Raw genomic sequence first — 18,397 nt, 5'->3', positions numbered from 1 at the left:
AGGGTTATGCTCGTAATATTTGCACGTAACCCTTTTAAAATCTGCCCCTTAGATTGTAAGCCCTCTGGAAATAGGGAAATACTACAGTATCCGAATGTAATTCACTTTGAAGCACTGAAAAAAAAGTGCAAAAAGTGGAATATAAATCTAAAAATAAATAAATAAAGTCTATAGATTGAGCTTTATACTGTTTCTTTTTACAACTGGAGACTTCGCTATTAGTTCTTTGAGATTAAGATTTTATTCCGTTTTTGTGTTGTGATCCAAAAAAGCTTGTGTATGTAATAAGCCTATATTTGGGGCTAATCATTGTTTTGCATTATTAACCTTGTGTTGCCCATATTTACTAACTAGTGAACAGTGCCACCATTGTTTGTATAATCTTGTCTACAAAAGTCTGTATGTATATGCATTTATGTGTGTGTGTGTGTGTGTGTGTGTGCCTGTGGCTGTGGGGGCCTCTGCCTCTGTGTGCGAGGGCTTGAGCCTGTAGGTGTGTCTGGGTGTGTGTATCTGCCTGAGTGTACATGCATGTGTCTGTGTGTGTGCCTGCCTGCACCTGTCTGTACATGTCTCTGCCTTTGTATTTCAGTCTGTGTCTCTGTGAGTGCATGTGCCTCTGCCTGCCCGTGCATGCACTTGTATGTGTGCATCTGTGTTTGTGTGTGTAGAGGCCTGAGCCTGTATATGTGTATGTGTGTAGTATTTGGGGAGGGGGGTCTGTGTGTTGTTGTTGCCTGTGTGTGTGTATGTGTGTGCAAGTGTGTTTCTGTGAGTATGCATGTTCAAGCTAATATGTGTGAGCCTGTGTATGCTTATGTGAGCTTGAGTGTACTTGTGAATTCTTCCATAGGCTTCTGTATGCTTGTGCGAGCTTGTGTGTGCCTATGTGTATACTGATGTGTGTGTTCCTATGCCTGCCTTCCCTTTGTGTTGAAGTGTGAGACACAGAGCTTCGAAGACAGCATATTAGCAAACAGTACCCAGCAATGCTTGTGTTGTCTGGTCAATAACGACCTGTGTGTGTGTATGTGTGTGCCTCTATGTGTGCTTCTGTGTGGGTACACCTGTGCCTGTGAGTGTATGGGCAAGGGGGGGGGGGGGGGCTGTGCCTGTGTATGTCTGTGTGTGTGTGTGCCTGTGGGTGTATGTGTATCTGAACTTTGCAAACAGTGCATTTACACAGTGCACCTTCCACTGTTCCAGGTATCTTTTGATGGTCATAGATAGACATGACAATGTGACCGACCAACATAAGCCTTTTATGTATAGAGAGTTTATTATTATTGTGGTTGTATATAAAAAAAAAAGGCCCACAGTCGTTACAAAATAAAAATTCAGAATTAGTAGATCCACTAACCATTTTTAATGTGAAACATAATAAATATTAATAAACTAAAAATAAGTACATGCAAATAAAGATCTAGCATCATTGATCACTTCTAGCATCTTTCTCATCTCTTTCCAGATTATCTGTGCTGACCACAACCCCACTGCACTTACAAATATTTAATTTTCAAACTTCTATTGCCTTAGTTTCTCCTTTCTAATGGCATGCCTTGTCTGCGAGTCATTTCATTCACACCTGCTTTTCTTTTTTCTCTTTCCTACTTTTCTTTTTTTTTTTAATTGTTCGAATTAGATTTTCATTGTTCAAATTAGATATGATTTGTTATGTCTCCATGTATTTTCCATTTAGGGAACATCTGTTCCATCTGCTCTTTCTTAAGATGTATCATATAATCTTTCTTTTTCTCATGCTCACTTTGTCATTTTTACTTTTATGAAACAAAAGGTGTTGCTGCTATGGTACAGTTATATTTATTAGGGATGAGCACAGCCAAAATTGTTATTTCAGTTCCTTTCTTTCATTTTAGGTCCATTTTTGGCCCATATTTTATTATAGGGATTTTTTATGTTTTTAGTTTTCATTTTCTGAAACAAAAATTAAATGTTTCTGGGTTTTTGGGACTTTTTTTATTTGTTTTGGATTTTATAAAACAAACAAAAAAAAAATAGCCATTTCAGTTTGGATTACCATTCATTTTTAAACAAATGCACATCCCTAATGTATACCATGTCAGATACAGTCATAAAGACTCTTACGTTCTTATTATAGATTGGTAATATTCATTCACAAACAATAAAATGTTTGTAATAGATTATAGAGATGTGTATTATTTATTTGTATCCATTCAGGCTTCATTTTCGGGCCCCCGTGGGAAATTTAGTTTTTCCCACGGTTCGGGTTTTTTTTTCATGGGTCCCAATGTTCGTGTTAATTTTCCGAAATTTCAGAAAAATTCCATTCATTTTTCAGTGTCCATGAGCCATGATGAATTAGACAATTTCATTGAAAATTCTGTTCATTTTTCGGTGTCCACAAACCATGATGAATTTGTGAAAAATGAACGCACATGCCTAACAGATTATAGAATTCAGAAGACATAACAGGAGCAGCAGTGATTGATTCCCACTCAGCCTCTTCTCCCCACTAATGCCAATTATCCAACCAGAAAATATTCCACTTTATTCAGGTACTATAGGTATTGCCCTTTTTCCACACAGCTTATAATTTAATTTTGTACCTGATCACAAGAAGCAACAGTGGGATTTGAACCCTGGTTTCATAAGAATGGGTTATAGCCTCCTGGTTTAACCTCTAGGCTACTTCTCTCCTCTTCATAGGTAGTAGCATCTGAGCTAAATCTGTAGCCAACAAACCAATGGGCCAGGCACACAGCATAACATAAAGCAGAGGTAGAATGTGAACCCTTAAACATCTGGCTTATAAATAGCTCACTGTAAGCCCTGATCCACCAGTGGATACTCCCTGCCTCTGCTGAACCTGCCAGCTGGAGGTCCTCGGCTCAGGGAGGTCCAGGGAGGACCTCCATTGGCAAGCATGACCATGGGACCCGGACGACAATGCATCTGGTAAGCACCAGAGACACTCCCCCCCCCCCCCCCCCCCCCGATGCCCATTTGACTCACAGACCAAAGCTGACCTACCCCGGGAAGAGCGCGTCGTCCATAACGCCGGCCGCAAAGGCAGAGGTCGGATGTGCCTCAGTCGCAGCACTTTAAATGGGCCTTGATATCATCATTTGGCCCATCCCTCCTCCTCCCCCCCCTTCTCCCCACCCACCCATGCCACCATCGCATACATCGGACTGGAGTGAGGGGGAAAAAGGGAGCCACGCTGTGGCCCCAGCTAGCCACCAGACCCCCCACCAGGGGGACGCAACTGGGCTGCCAGGCATGGTGCCCGGTTCTGTGGTGGGCTCCGACAGATGCAGACCCATTCATTGACTATAGCACCGTTCTAAACATTTCTACTGATAAAATAAATTTTAATGGCGTTAACATTTTTAATTTATGAAAAGCCACTTATGCTAAATGCCTAAGATTAGGTTGCATAACCAGCTGCAAATCCAAATATACTCCTAAAACCACTTCAGCCACAATAGACAATGACACACTATTAAAACTGATGGGTCCCAAGTTATTGGGGGGTATATTCTTTCCCACCCGAAACAATTTAGTTTTCAAAATATTCAAAACCAATCCATTGCCTTGCAACCGACATTTTATGTCATTCATGCAAACCTGAAAAAATCTTTCAGAGAACACGTCTTGACCATCACAATGAATATATATTTGTATGTAATCAGCATATATAAAGTAAATCAATCTTATCAGAAAGAGTTTAAAAGCATGGCTTGCGCATAAATGCGCGTGAGCTACACGAATTTTAAGAAGCTGGGAAGTACACACATACATACTTGTGCATGCATCAAGACTAAGGAGGCAGAAAAGGAGCAAGGCATGGTCGTCCGGGGTGGGGCCAAGACTTATACATTAGAGATGTGAATCGTGTGCCAGATCGTCTTAATGATCAGATTCGGCTGCGGGGGGGCTCGAATCTGATCGTTAAGATATGTGAATTGGAATCGTTTCCGATTCAAATTCACATTTTTTTAGGAGGCCTGCACCGCAAAAAAAAAAAAAAAACACATCCGACCCTTTAAATCGACCCCCCCCCCCTCCCGACCCGACCCATCGCTAATTATTTTTTTACGGAGGCCCGCACCGCAAAAAAACCAAAAAAACCCATCCGACCATTTAAATCAACCCCTCCTCCCGACCCCCCCAAAACCTTTTAAAGTTACCTGGCGGTCCAGGGGGGCCTCGGGAGACCTCGGGGAGAGATCCAGGGGGGCCTCGGGGAGAGGAGAGATCCAGGGGGGCCTCGGGGAAAGATTTCCCAGGCATCACCTGTTCTAAAAAAAAAAAAAAAAAAAATGGCACCGATGCCCCTTTGCCCTTACCATGTGACAGGGTATCCGTGCCATTGGCCGGCCCCTGTCACATGGTAGGAGCACTGGATGGCCGGCGCCATCTTTAAAGATGGCGCCGGCCATCAGCCCATAGTATAATATGGGCTGATGAGTAAAGATGGCCGGCGCCATCTTTAAACATGGCGCCGGCCATCAGCCCATAGTATAATATGGGCTGATGAGTAAAGATGGCGCCGGACATCCAGTGCTCCTACCATGTGACAGGGGCCGGCCAATGGCACGGATACCCTGTCACATGGTAAGGGCAAAGGGGCATCGGCGCCATTTTTTTTTTTTTTAGAACAGCTGATGCCTGGGAAATCTTTCCCCGAGGCCCCCCTAGCTCTCTCCCCGAGGTCCCCCTGGACCACCAGGTAACTTTAAAAGGTTTTGGGGGGGTCGATTTAAAGGGTCGGATGGGTTTTTTTTTTCTTGCGGCGCAGGCCTCCGTAAAAAAAAAATAGCGATGGGTCGGGTCGGGGGGGGGGGGGGGGTCGATATAAAGGGTCAGATGGGTTTTTGTTTTTTTTTGCGGCGCGGGCCTCCGTAAAAAAAAAATAGCGATGGGTCGGGTCGATTTAAAGGGTCAGGGTGGGTTTAGGGGCTTTTTTGGTGTGCCCTATTTAACGATACAATACAAATGCCCCTGACGATAAATCGTGGGCATTTGTATTGTATCGTGCACTCTAATGATTTTGGACGATTTTAAAATTATCTGACGATAATTTTAATCGTTCAAAAACGATTCACATCCCTATTATACATGTAATCCCTGAATTTTGTAAGGCTGAGCATGGCAGCGCATGCTATGCTACCTGTGATGAGGCACTAGTCTGGAGATTTTGAGCCAGAGGGGTCCTGAGCACCAAGTGGGGGAAAAAGAGAGAGAGAATCTGACAATCTATATATCTCTCACTGTAAGTGGGTACTTTCAACTCAGGGTGGGTTGGGGGGGGGGGCGGTGTTATATCGGTCTGCCTAGGGCACAAAGGTCTATAGACCCTTGTAACATTGCTCCCACTAAACCCACCCTGAGTTGAATGTGCCCCTCTTACAGTGTGAGATATATAGAGTGTCAGATTGTGTCTCTCTCTCTCTCTCTCCTCCCCCCCCCTCCCCCATGGTAACTTGTGTGAGTACGCCTAGTAGGGATATTTTAAATGATATGTGTGTACTTGCATGCACAACATAAAATTAAGCATATTTTTGCTCACGTGCCCAATATGTGCATTTATGGACGCATGCGCGTTCCTTTTAATTTTACCTGTAAAGTTTTTAGAACTGACCCTTATGGAAAAAATTATAAATGAAAAAGAGCCAATAACATTGCTGACCCCTGGGGGGCTGACATGGACAGTTCTTGTCAGAAAGAAAACTGGTTTACTACCTGAACATTGCTAGTGTCTATCTAATACAATAGAGGAAACCACTACAGGATCTTTACAATGCACTCTCAAGGTCTGATTTTAAAAAGCATTTACACGCTTAAAATTGTGTTTTACATTTGTAAATGGATTTTACTCATGTAAAAGAGCTTTTGAAAATTGATATAATATATGCCATTGAATTGTCTATAGAATATTCACTTGTAAGTGCACTTTACATACATAAAAGGCTTTTTTTAATTGCTACTATAATATGTAGGGTTGTGTAAAGATAAAAAATGTTTCATTTTTTAAAAAATTCATTATTGTGGTGTTTTTTTTTACCACAAATTTAGCTTTGTTTAATGTTTATTTTATATCTCTAGTTTACAAAATGAAATAAACATTAAATTAAAAAACACCATAAAAATGAATTAAAAAAAGAAACAGGGCTTCCTGAGGCCACCCGTCCCCAAAGGCCATTCCTCAGACATGAAATGACATGAAAAAATGCTGTGGACAGGATCTTCTCCGTCACACACATACCCAGTTGGTGGGGATCTACCAACAAGGCTTGGGCCCAGAGTAAAGCCTTGGCCTTGTGTAGGCCTAGGCCATAGTAGGTCATTGCGACCTTGATCTGGGCCCTATGCAAAGTCCATGCTTTGAGGCCTGGTCCCAACAGCGCATCCTAGGTCCGAAGCTAGGGCCTCAACTTTGCCCTACACCAAGACCCGGGCCCAGGCCCGATGCTGAGCCCGGTTTGGAGGCTCGGTCCTGAACCCAGGGCCTCAACCTAGACCAAGGCTCAGGCACAGGTTTGACACTGGGTTCTGGTCCGGAAGCTGGTTCCCGACGCCGGGGCCTCAGTCCAGAGCTAGGCCCAGGCCCAGACCTGGAGCTCGGAGCCTAGGCCTCAGTGCTTCATCCTCTTAGGTCTTCTTCTCTAAAATGATGGCATCCACAGAGAGTTAATTAACTCTAGCACCTTCCTCTTTAGCAGAGGTCACAATTTTGTTGTATAGCAGTTTATTTAAACTACCATAAACCAAAATAGCACCCTCCACTGAAAAGATAAGCATTGAAGTTAATTTACTCCAGCATATCCCCAGCGGACACTGTCATTTTAAAGAAGAAGACAGAAGAATACCGAAAAGAATATCGCATGAGGCCTGGGCTCTGACCTCTGGTTCTGGACCTAGGCCTAGACATAAGCCTAGGCATTGGAACCCAGCCTCTGAGTAGGGCTCTGACTTTGGGCTTTGGTCCGGGCCAAGACTCTGACATCAGGGCCTTGGCCTAAGCTAAGGCATCAGGCCATAGTCCTGGCTAATCCAATCTTCTGCATCTGATCCCTCCCTTCATCAGCCCCTACTCTAAACATCCCCCTGGACCCAGTGCCAACAGCAATATTTTCCTTTGAACTCTAGGTCAAAGGCTAATGACAACTGGTGACAAAAAAAGGCAGACATGACAAAGGTAACATTTTCTCTTGGATAGGTTCAGTGGTTGGTGAGGAAACAGGAATTATGACAATCTTCTTAGGCCCATGTACATTCAGCCCTCACCTCCCCTTTCTTCCCCCATGGCTGGTCCTAATCACCACTGTGTTATGCAAGCAGCAGCAGCAGAATTAGCAATGAAAGTCAGCACAGGGCCTGTAAGCCTTTACAAACTCATAGGGCCTGCAGGGGCCCCAATCACTCTTCACACAGGGCTTCCTATTACTAGGGGTGTGCATTCATTTGCAATGTATTGGCAATCTGTAACGTATATGCCATATTCGTTATATTTGTGGGGGTCACGAAATGTATGGTGAACCCCCACGAATACAATGTATCACTAACGAATAAACCCCCATCCTCCTGACCCCCCCCCCCCCAAGACTTGCCAAAAGTCCCTGGTGGTCCAACAGGGGTCCTGGAGCGATCTCCTGCACTCAGGCTGTCGGCTGCCAGTATTCAAAATAGCGCCGATAGCCTTTGCCCTTACTATGTCACAGGGGCTACAGGTGCCATTGGTCGGCCCCTGTCACATGGTAGGAGCACAAGATGGCACCGGCCATCCATTGCTGGCTCGCAGGCCCCATGCTGCTTTCCACTACTATCACTGCTGTTTCTGGCATCTGAAGAGTGCTTCAGTTTGAGGCTCTGATGATTGCAGCTGAAGATTTTGTGAGCCCATTTGGAATCCCAGCCCACAGTTTGGGAATCCTTGTGTTAAGTGGTTGTCCAATTATAATAGGACACTCCTTCCAAAACTTATTCCATCATAGACAAATTTCATATTGGCCAATAGTTTGATATATTAATAATTGTAAGACTACTGCCCTTCTGAATAGATCTAACTGACACCTGTTTCAATTAGCCCTCAGCCAATGAGGTATTAATCAATATCCTAATTATATCATAGGAAACAACTTTCATTTGCTTTACATGGGAAAAGGGACACAGGTTAAAAGGTGCTTGACTCCATGAGCAGTCTTTGGCTCTGTAATTAATAAAAATTGCAAAAGGATAGCCAATCAAAAATTAACAAAACACAAGCCTGCTTACCTCAGTAGTGCTGGGAACAGAAATGCATCATTTAGAAAAATTCCTGCTTTCTTCTAGTCTGGTCTGGAATCTTCTTTTCCTCTGGGCATTGACATCTTATCCCTCTCCCCAGGGGAAATGCCCTGCAGCCAGGATTGGCTTGTGGCTGTCTTAATAAGGTGGATCAGGCTAAATGCCTAGTCCTGGACTTTTAAGGAGGGGCTCACATACACTCCTTTGTAGTGTGAAAAGGGCTTGTTTAAACTATCTATCACTGATGTAGTTTCCTTTAATGCAGGGGTCAGGAACCTTTTTGGCTGAGAGAGCCATAAACGCCACATATTTTAAAAAGTAATTCCATGAGAGCCATACAATATGTTTAAAACTAAATACAAGTAAATGTGTGCATTTTATGTAAGATCACACTTTTAAAGTACAATAAGTGTCTGAAAATATTACACCAGGCCTTAAGACACCAATACATCTCCTATTAGGAAAACGGACCAAGTCAGGCTGCTATAGAGTCCTATACAGAAACTACACGCCAGCAGAAAACCTCACCTGAATCACGTGCTGTCCCTCACCTAACATAGAATAAAGAGACCAAAACGCATAACAAGAAGCATGCAGAAAAAACTGAATTGGAAACTGCAACAAGCCAGAGTCTCTGTATGCAGTGTAACAAAGGAAAAAAGAAACATCACCCATCCTTATAAAACAAATCAAGAAATATTAAATCATCAGCAGTAAAACTGTACTAACAAAAAGAACATATTTCGAAACAGCTGATGAGTGGAATATCCAATAATTAAAAACTCATTTAAAACATTTCCAGGTACCAATAAAATATTTCAAAATAGCAGACACAAAGACCCAGTAATGAAAAATAATACGGATACAAAAATTCTTTGCTCTGCATACCTGGGAACGTTTGATATCCAGGTGTCCTGAGATTGTTCTGAATTAGCAGGAGGAGGGATGGTTTGCTTGGAACTTTCTCCTCTCTCAGGCACATACCAGCGCTCTCTCTCACACTGGCTCTCAATGACACACCTATACACACATGCTCTCAGTACTCATATATACACATGTTTTTTCTCTCTCACTTATATAGGCTCTTAATTACACATTTACACACATGCTGTCTATCTTTTCACGCTTACACACACACACACAGGCTTTCAATCACATAAATACATGCTGTCTTTTTCTCTCACACACAGAATCTCATTCGCATGCTTACAAACATGCCCTCTCTTTCTCTCATTTACACACAGGCTCTCAATCACATACTCACATGCTCCCTCACCTAAATCAGCTCTCAATCACACACAGACACACATGGTCTCTCTCTCTCATTTAAACACAGGCTCTCAATCACATACTCACATGCTCCATCACCTAAACCAGCTCTCAATCACACACAGACACACATGATCTCTCTCTTACTTATACACACAGGCTCTTAATCATACATACACATGATTTCTCTCACACACAAAGGATCTCAATCATACACACATACTCTTTCACACAAACAGGTTTTCAATCACAAACTTACACATACAGGTTCCCAATGGTAAAGTTACATTCATGCTCTCTCTCACAGGCAGGCTCTCAGTCACAGACATACTATCTTTCACATATACAGGCTCTCAATCATTCACATACATACAATCTCACACACACACACACACGGCCCCTCCCCCCCGCAGCCCGGAAGAGGAAGTGGAGAGTATTGGGTGCGTGCGCGGCAAGAAGAGGCCACGCTAGTGCGCTCGGCATCGGCCCGAAGAAAAGAAGACTGCAGCGCGGCTCGGAGTAAAATGAAGAGCTTCAACCGCGGCCGATGGGACTCCACCTCCGCGAGAGCTGAAAATGAAGGAGGTTAGCGTTGGGAGGAGGCTGCTGCTGCCGCGAGTTCCCGGGGTGGGGGTGGGGGAGAGAGAGAGTGAATGAGCTCGCGGCAGCAGCAGCCTCCTCCCAACGCTAACCTCCTTCATTTTCAGCCCTCGCGGAGGCGGAGTCCCATCGGCCGCGGTTGAAGCTCTTCATTTTCCTCCGAGCCGCGCTGCAGTCTTCTTTTCTTCGGGCCGATGCCGAGCGCACTAGCGTGGCCTCTTCTTGCCGCGCACGCACCCGATACTCTCCACTTCCTCTTCTGGGCCGCGGGGGGCGGGAAGAAGAGAGCACGCCGGTGCCGCTGACTCCAGCTGTCCTGCCGCGTTCCGCCCGGGCTGACAGCATTTCAAGCCCGGGCGGAGGAGGACCGGGGAGCAGCTGGGTCAGCGGGGGACCGGAAAGTGTGGCGACACTTGTCCGCGAGCCAGATGCAGTCCTCAAAAGAGCCATATCTGGCTCGCGAGCCATGGGTTCCCGACCCCTGCTTTAATGTAAGAGACTGAAACTCTGACTATCCACTCATCTGTCCCATAGAGACATTTGTTACACTGGATCCAGAAAGGACCCCTGGCTAATTCTGTATGCTATCAATTTTACTTTTTTAAAACTCAGCAAAAGAACTGAAATCAGAAACATTCTTTTTTTTTTTTTATTTATAGTTTATTAAATTTCTATAACATTTACAATGAAAGAAATCAGGAAATCATGGGATACATATCCAAATACAAGAAAAAAGAAAAATTCTTACAGGAAATAAATTTCACATATTATCCCAACTAAATAGTCCACTTTATCTGGGAAGCCTCTCTAAGAAATATTTAAGGAAAATATGTCTAAATCTAGACCAATTGGTGGATCCTCTTTTTGACCAAATTAAATTATCCGTCATGTAGGCTGCTCATGAACCCCAGATCCCCCTTTATCTAAAAGAAATACCTCCAGGTGATCAGGTTGAAGAAAAATAAATTTGTTTTTTTGATAGGTAATGATACATTTGCATGAGAATTTGAGGAAGAATGCAGCCCCAATGGCTAAAACTCTTCCTCGCATTGCCAAAAACTGCTTCCTCCTCACCTGGGTTGATCTTGAGACATCTGAAAATACTTGGACAGTTTTACCACAGAATAAGAAATTTTTATTCTTAAAATATTTCTGTAGAACAAGATTATTTTCAATCTCTAATCCAAAAACCATTATTAACGTTGCTCTAGTTGTTATATCATCCCCAGAAGCTTCTAAAAAGGATGTCAAATTGGGACTTCTATCAATTATTTCCTCCATCCCACTCTCATTTATTTTCCCGTCCCTCTTATAACTGGAGATATAGTAAATATTTGATATCAATAATTCACTACTTATACCCAGCACCTCTTTAACATATTTTTTAAACAACTCTTGCACAGACAACAGTCTAGTATATGGAAAATTTAAGAATTTTAAATTTCTACTACGAATATTATTTTCCAACATTTCAAGGTTTCTATAAATCATTAAAGAGTCCTTAATAAATGCAGACCCACTAGTTTGTAAAGAGGTAATTTGATTACTCATCATATTGTCTACAGATTCCAATTGTTCTATTCTCTTCCCATGGTCGTCAATCTTTCCTTTAACCTCAGCAGCAAAAACAGTGGACTGGGTCATGGATTGAGTAAGTCTCTTTTCCATTTTCATTACGGCCTTCCATACATCTGCCAGTGAGATGTTATCAGGGTCTGCCAATTCAGCTTCCCCTTCCACTACTCCAGCAGAAGAAACAGGTTCCAGTACTCTGGTTCCTCCCTCTGCTGAATTTGGCACTTCAGTAACATTGGTGGTATTAAAAACACTTACCACCACATTACTATGGTCCTTGATGGTTTTTTGGTCCTGGACGGGACAGAAGAGAAGGATAAATCCTGGGCCATCTCTCCAGTTAGCTGGCTCCCCCTACGGATCAAGTGACTATACATAGGGCCTTTCATCTCCTTAGAGGCTGGGGTAGATGTTATGGGTTTTATCTTTCTTTTCTTCCCCATAAGGAGCTCTCCACAAATTTCCTCCCAGGGGCACGCCCCTTTGGCTCACGGCTGCGTGCCGCTGTGCCGGTCTTTAAGTAGCACAGCCCCGTCAACTGGCAGTGACGTCAGGGTTTGGGAGGCGGGTTCAGCGACTCACCGGTGCAGTCCCCCTCGTCCTCTCGCGATCTCACTCATACCCGGAAGGCTTCCGGTTCTCCTCAGCTGTGCCGATCTAATAAAGATGGATTTGATAGCCATTTTTTAACTACAGAGAATAACTCCATGGGCTAATTAAGTGAGGTATTCAGTACCTTAGAATAATGTATATGCTTGGCATATTCACGCAACAGGGTGTATTATTTTTATCTAAATCTTCTGATTATTTTCTCTATCACCTTTCTGTCTTATGGATCAGCTTCCTTTGTTCTACTAGCTGCTGAGAAAACCAGGAAGTAGACTTAAATATATTGTTTTGATGTAGCTCTCCCTGAAGTTTTAAGGACGCAGGATATAAATTCTGATCAATAAATAAATAAATAGATAGATGTTGTGCAACTGAGTCGATACGTTAGAGACTAAGATGCCATCTTTTTATTGAATCTATGCTCCAATCCTGGCCTGCAATTTCTGATACCCACTGGGAAGCAAACACTTCTACATTTACTTTAGGCCACCTTAAACACTGGGTCAATAACTTTTAAACAGGCGCCTAGGCACACATGTGTGCACGTTCCTTGGCCTGTGCCCAGAGACGCGGTAATTTTATAACTTTCATGCTTATATGCGTGCATTATAAACGACCTCGGATGCACGCACATGTGTGCTTAAATGGACACACACGTGTGCGCGCAAATCCCACTTGTACCACAAAAATGGGAAATTTTACAATGGCACACCGACACCATTGCTAGTTTTCCTAGTTTGGTGCCAGTTCACCCAATTAAGGGATAAGACTTCCAAACTCTACCAGTTTAATAGCTTCCCTTCTCCCCATTAGCTAAGACCCTTAAACCCAACTGATCTGTCAATATTTTTTTTATTATTATTTACACATCATCCATAGCAAAAGTAAAATTACATGGCAGGGGACCCAGCACTTGCCAGTTTAAATCCTGGAATGCCCATGGCCTGCCCAGACCATACCTATGCCCTGCCTCTTTTTTGGATACTTTTTTTTTTGTGTGTACCACACCATGTACACGCATATCCTGGCAGATTATAAAATCCGCTCAGTACGCTAGCCCAATTTGTGCACTTATCTCCCGGTATGGGTGAATGCTAGGCTCAAACCAGTGCATGGGCACACTTTGGTGAGTATGCATCGGTGAGCACCCAGATATACAGCAATTTTATAACTTGTGCGCACATATGTGATCATGTTATAAAATTGCCTGATTGCATGCACGTGGTGCCCAATTTTAAGTGGGCACACAAATCCCAGTTCTACCTCATAAGTCAGGGTATTTAATAACGTGCACACATCCAATCCATTGCCAGGTTCACCAGTTTGTCCATCAGGTTACCCATTTAAGAGCTAGGACCTCCAAACCATCTAGTTTGATAGCCTGCACTCCCACAGTTTCCCTAGAGCCTTTAAACCAAACAGAAATGGTTAATTTCATTTATTTTTTGTTACACATTCTCCATAGAGGAAGTAAAGTTATATGGCTCTGGACCTGGGTTTGTGCCAGGGCATTAAGTATTTGCACTCACATCTCTTGGCTATGCATGCAATGAGCATAACCTACCCAGACCTCACTCCTTTTTTCGACAAGTGAGAGATGCACAAAGCAGGAGATATGCATTTATCTGAGTAGCTTTTAAAATTTGGCTGCCATGTGTGAACCTGACCTGTGCATGCATCTCCCTATTATGGCACATGCCGGGCTTTTAAAATTCACCTTTAAACACTGAAATTAACTTTTATTGTACAGAACATTGCATTTTAAATGTAATCAAAAAATGATCAGCCCCCAACTTATCACTGACTACAAGGTCTGTTCTCCTTGGCGATTTTAATGACTTTGTACTCTTTTTCATTTCCCACACCGTACACCTTAGGGGTTTTCATGACTGTGCTGTTTGAAATTCCCCACATTGTATGCCTTATTTTTTTGGATGATTATGTGCTACTAGTGATTCCCAGTGCTTTATGCCTTGGGGATTTTGATGATCTTGTGCTGTTGTGATTCTCTGCACCTAAGACCTTGGGGGTGAGGGCTCATGGGCAGCAGATAATCATCACAGTTATGCAAGTAATGGATGGAAGCATAACTGATTTAAAAAGCCATTCACAGTTTCACAGTACCCGCTGTATCTACAATATATGGGTCGATCTTTACAGGTTGACAGAATTATATACAAGTCCAATGGTAGGAATAACCACATTCCTCCTGCTATCTTAAGGCCTTCTAAGTGCATCACGATTCAGCAGCATGTTTGATTCTTGAGGTTCTACCATGGGGACAAGCTACCTCTATGTTTCGTTCTTTATATTGGCTTCTAAAGCGACAAGATTTTCATTTCATTCCATTTATTGTTCTTAATATTGTTCTGTTAGGCATGTTATCCGAGTGGTGTTACAGTTTTAACTACCTACATAAAATCCAACAATAAATATTAAAATTAAAATAATAAAGTAATAAAAATAATAGTATGCAACCTAATAGACAAAAGAGCTGAATATAGCTGGGTAAGCAATTTAGATGTATTACTATTATGTTATCCTTCTAAATGGCTATCAATAATCTTACAATTCCTACATTGTTCTACTGTTTTGGAATAGTGAACTGACATGATAAACACCTTAAACAGCCAGATATAAGAACAAGAAAAGTTTATCATGCTCATCAAGTAATCTGTTGTGGTAACTGTGGACCCTTGGGCTGAGGCAGGATTGGCTCTACCTATAGGGAGGAACCCTGCAGGTTCCTGCCATTTTGGCAAGAGGACCCAGGTGAGGCAGAGACCCATCTGGACTGTTACCTATACCAGACCTCGCTCCCCTCAGGTTGAGCCTTTGGGTGCCAGCAGGACTTAGGTGGGGTCTTTGCTGATGGCAGGAAAGATCCGTTGTAAGCTGAATCATAGGCGGGTGACAGTAGGAAGTATCTGAGATCCAGGCAATAGTCAGATGAAGACAGCAGTCACTTATATCCGAGGTCCAGATAGTGGTCAGAGGCAGGCAACAGTCCATCATATCCTAGATCCGAGTGGGGGTCAAAACCAGATATCCATTCCAGTGAGGAAGCTTGCTGGGCAGACTGGATGGATCATTTAGTCTTTTTCTGCTGACAATTCTCTGTTACTATATAAGTGTCATTCCACTTCCCTCCCCCTGGAAATGTGCGCTAATATCTTTGACCCATGTCTTTAAATATGTACAGTAAAAATATCCTATTCTCCCATGTTACTAATCTCTTTTCCCTCTTTCCTCCTTCCTAAAGCTCCTTATAATATTTATTCTTCCAACATTTTATTGTAATACCATAGTATATCCTCTATATCTAAAGAATTGGCTCTTCAAACACACATACACTTAATCTTCCTTTGCTCCCCCTCCCCCCCTTGAAATCTGATAATCTCTTGTAAATTTCATGTAAATTTCTTGTATATATTTGTATATGGATCCCCTCATACTCAGCTAACCATCCCTGTATACAGTATCCTGTTGATACTTTATGATAAGTGTTCTTTGTGAAGCTTCTTGCTATTTTTAGTTATCTGTAAACCGAGATGATGTTCCCAAAGTATTTCGGCATATAAAATGCTTAAAATAAATAAATAAATGAATGAATGAATGAATGAATGAATAAATATTTATGCTTTTCTGTTGTTAACCCCTCCTCCAAGTTGCCATCCTCCCTGTTCCATGTATTACGTTATGTTCCATGTAAACCGATAAGATGTATCTACGAATACCGGTATATAAAAGCTGTTAAATAAATAAAATAAAATAAGATAGGCAGGACAGGAAAACAAGGACAAGAACAGGTGGATAATAAGAATGGAGATAAGTTAGATGAATACTGAGGACAAGCTGGACAAAGATTGAAGACTATCTGGAACAAGACACTACAGTAGTGCAGCTGGACCTGTTGCTGAGGCAAGTTGTGTTTGGAGCATTGCCTCTTTATAGGCCCTGGATGCTAATGACATCAACAGGGGCTGCAGGAGATTTCCCACCATGGTCCTTTTAAATAGTGATGAGAGGCATGCTTGTGCTTAGGGAAAGGCACAGCATTCAGAGGCTGGCAGTGTTCATCCGCGTATGTTGATGGCATCCATGTGGATGGCATAGCTGGTCGGGCCCACAGCCCTCTATCGTGCTGAAGGGCAGCGCCTTGCTGCATGGAAGGCTGCCAGCATTGGCCATATCTGAAGCCAGCAGAGGCCCAATCGGGGAGGTGAGTGCAGCTGTATGCGGGAACAGCTCGCAGACTACCAAATGTAACATCTGTAAGACTCAATGTATGCCAAAAGCTGAAGGAGGTATGAACATTATAGAAATAGATTATACAATTATATCCCTTCAAGAATATCTAAAAGCATCAATAGATCCCAATATTTAAAAAATCCTGAAGTACCAAATTAAACAGCTGAAATCAGTCTCCATCCTTAAGCTCGAATGATTGTTTTAGTGAGTGGAAGGAGCGAGTACAAATCTACCAGTACATGAGGGGAAAGAAGCAATATAAGAAATTGAAAAAAAAACAAACCCACTTTCAGGAATCTAATCAGCAAAGAAAATCATTTGGCAAAAGCACTAATAGACTGGGTCTATAAAGAAGGTTTCTTCAGAAAACCCACATGGATAAAATCCTGACTCGGGATTGGTTAAGGAGAGGTTAGCTTAGGCCTGCAGATGAGAGATTGATAATTGCAGCACAGCATAATGGATTACTGATGAGATGGTTCATAGTCATTATAGAAAAACATGGTAAAAGAGAACTAGAAATGATTACACACCTTGTTGAATGTCAAGTACTGATGTCAGAAGGCCTGTATATTGAAAAACATAATAAGATGGTAAGGTCATCTACTAGAAATTGAGAAAATACAATAACATCATTGTATCAGAGAAGCACTGGGATCATGACCCTGAGAGAACTATAGAGATGAAGAAGTTGTGATCACCTGGGACATTCCTATTACAGCAGATAAAATGCTTGATGAAAACAAACTGAATATAGTAACAAAGGAGAAATGCTCAAGGACAGCATTGCTGTCACAAGTGACTGTACCAAGCAACTATTCTCTGGATTGTATGAGGAGAAAAAAGATCCTCAAGTATCAAATGAGTTAATCAGAGACCAAGAAAATGTAGCAGAAATTGTTCTAATTAGGGATGTGCAGAGGGACCGCATACGTTACATTCAGTATTCGTATTCGTGGGGGGCAGATACGTTGCATTCGGCAAGGGGGGTCCTGATCTGTTCATACATTCCATTCTTATTTGTTTCCCGGCTAAAATTTAATTAACTACAACCCCCAACCCTCCTGACCTCCCCAAGATTTGCCAAAAGTCCCTGGTGGTCCAGCTGGGGTCCCGGAGCCATCTCCTGCACTCGGGCCGTCAGCTGCCAGTAATCAAAATAGCGCCAATAGCCTTTGCCCTTATTATGCCACAGGGGCTACTGGTGCCATTGGTCGGCCCTGTGACATAGTAAGGACAAAGGCTATCGGTGCCCTTTGGAATACTGGCAGCCAACGGCCCGAGTGGAGAAGATCGCTCCCGGACCCCCGCTGGACCACCAGGGACTTTGGAAAGTCTTGTGGGGGTTAAGAGGGTCCCCCAAGACTTGCCAAAAGTCCCTGGTGGTCCAGCAGGGGTCTGGGAGTGATCTCCTGCACTCGGGCCGTCGGCTGCCAGTAATTAAAATGGCGCCGATAGCCTTTGCCCTTACTATGTTACAGGGGCTATAGGCGCCATTTTAAAAACCGGCAGCTGAGTGCAGTGGATGGCTCCTGGACCCCTGCTGGACCACCAGGGAGTTTTGGTAAGCCTTGGGGGGGGAGTCAGGAGGGTGGGGGTTTTGTTTAAATTTGCTCCTTTAGACGGCCGAATAATTCGGTGAAGATTTGTTGTATTCGCGGGAATCGCGATACGTTTCACTTCCCCATGAATACAATGAATATGGCCCTATACGTTGCGGATTGCCAATACGTTGCAAACGAATGCACACCCCTAGTTCTAATTATTTTGAGTTCCCCTGGTCTGATTACAAAAATCTTCCAGGCACATCTAGATATGTTAT

Source organism: Rhinatrema bivittatum, chromosome 5, assembly GCF_901001135.1.
Source record: "Rhinatrema bivittatum chromosome 5, aRhiBiv1.1, whole genome shotgun sequence".
NCBI classification, from domain to species: domain Eukaryota; kingdom Metazoa; phylum Chordata; class Amphibia; order Gymnophiona; family Rhinatrematidae; genus Rhinatrema; species Rhinatrema bivittatum.
The sequence above is the reverse complement of the archived record's forward strand: the minus strand, read 5'-3'. Positions refer to the sequence as shown.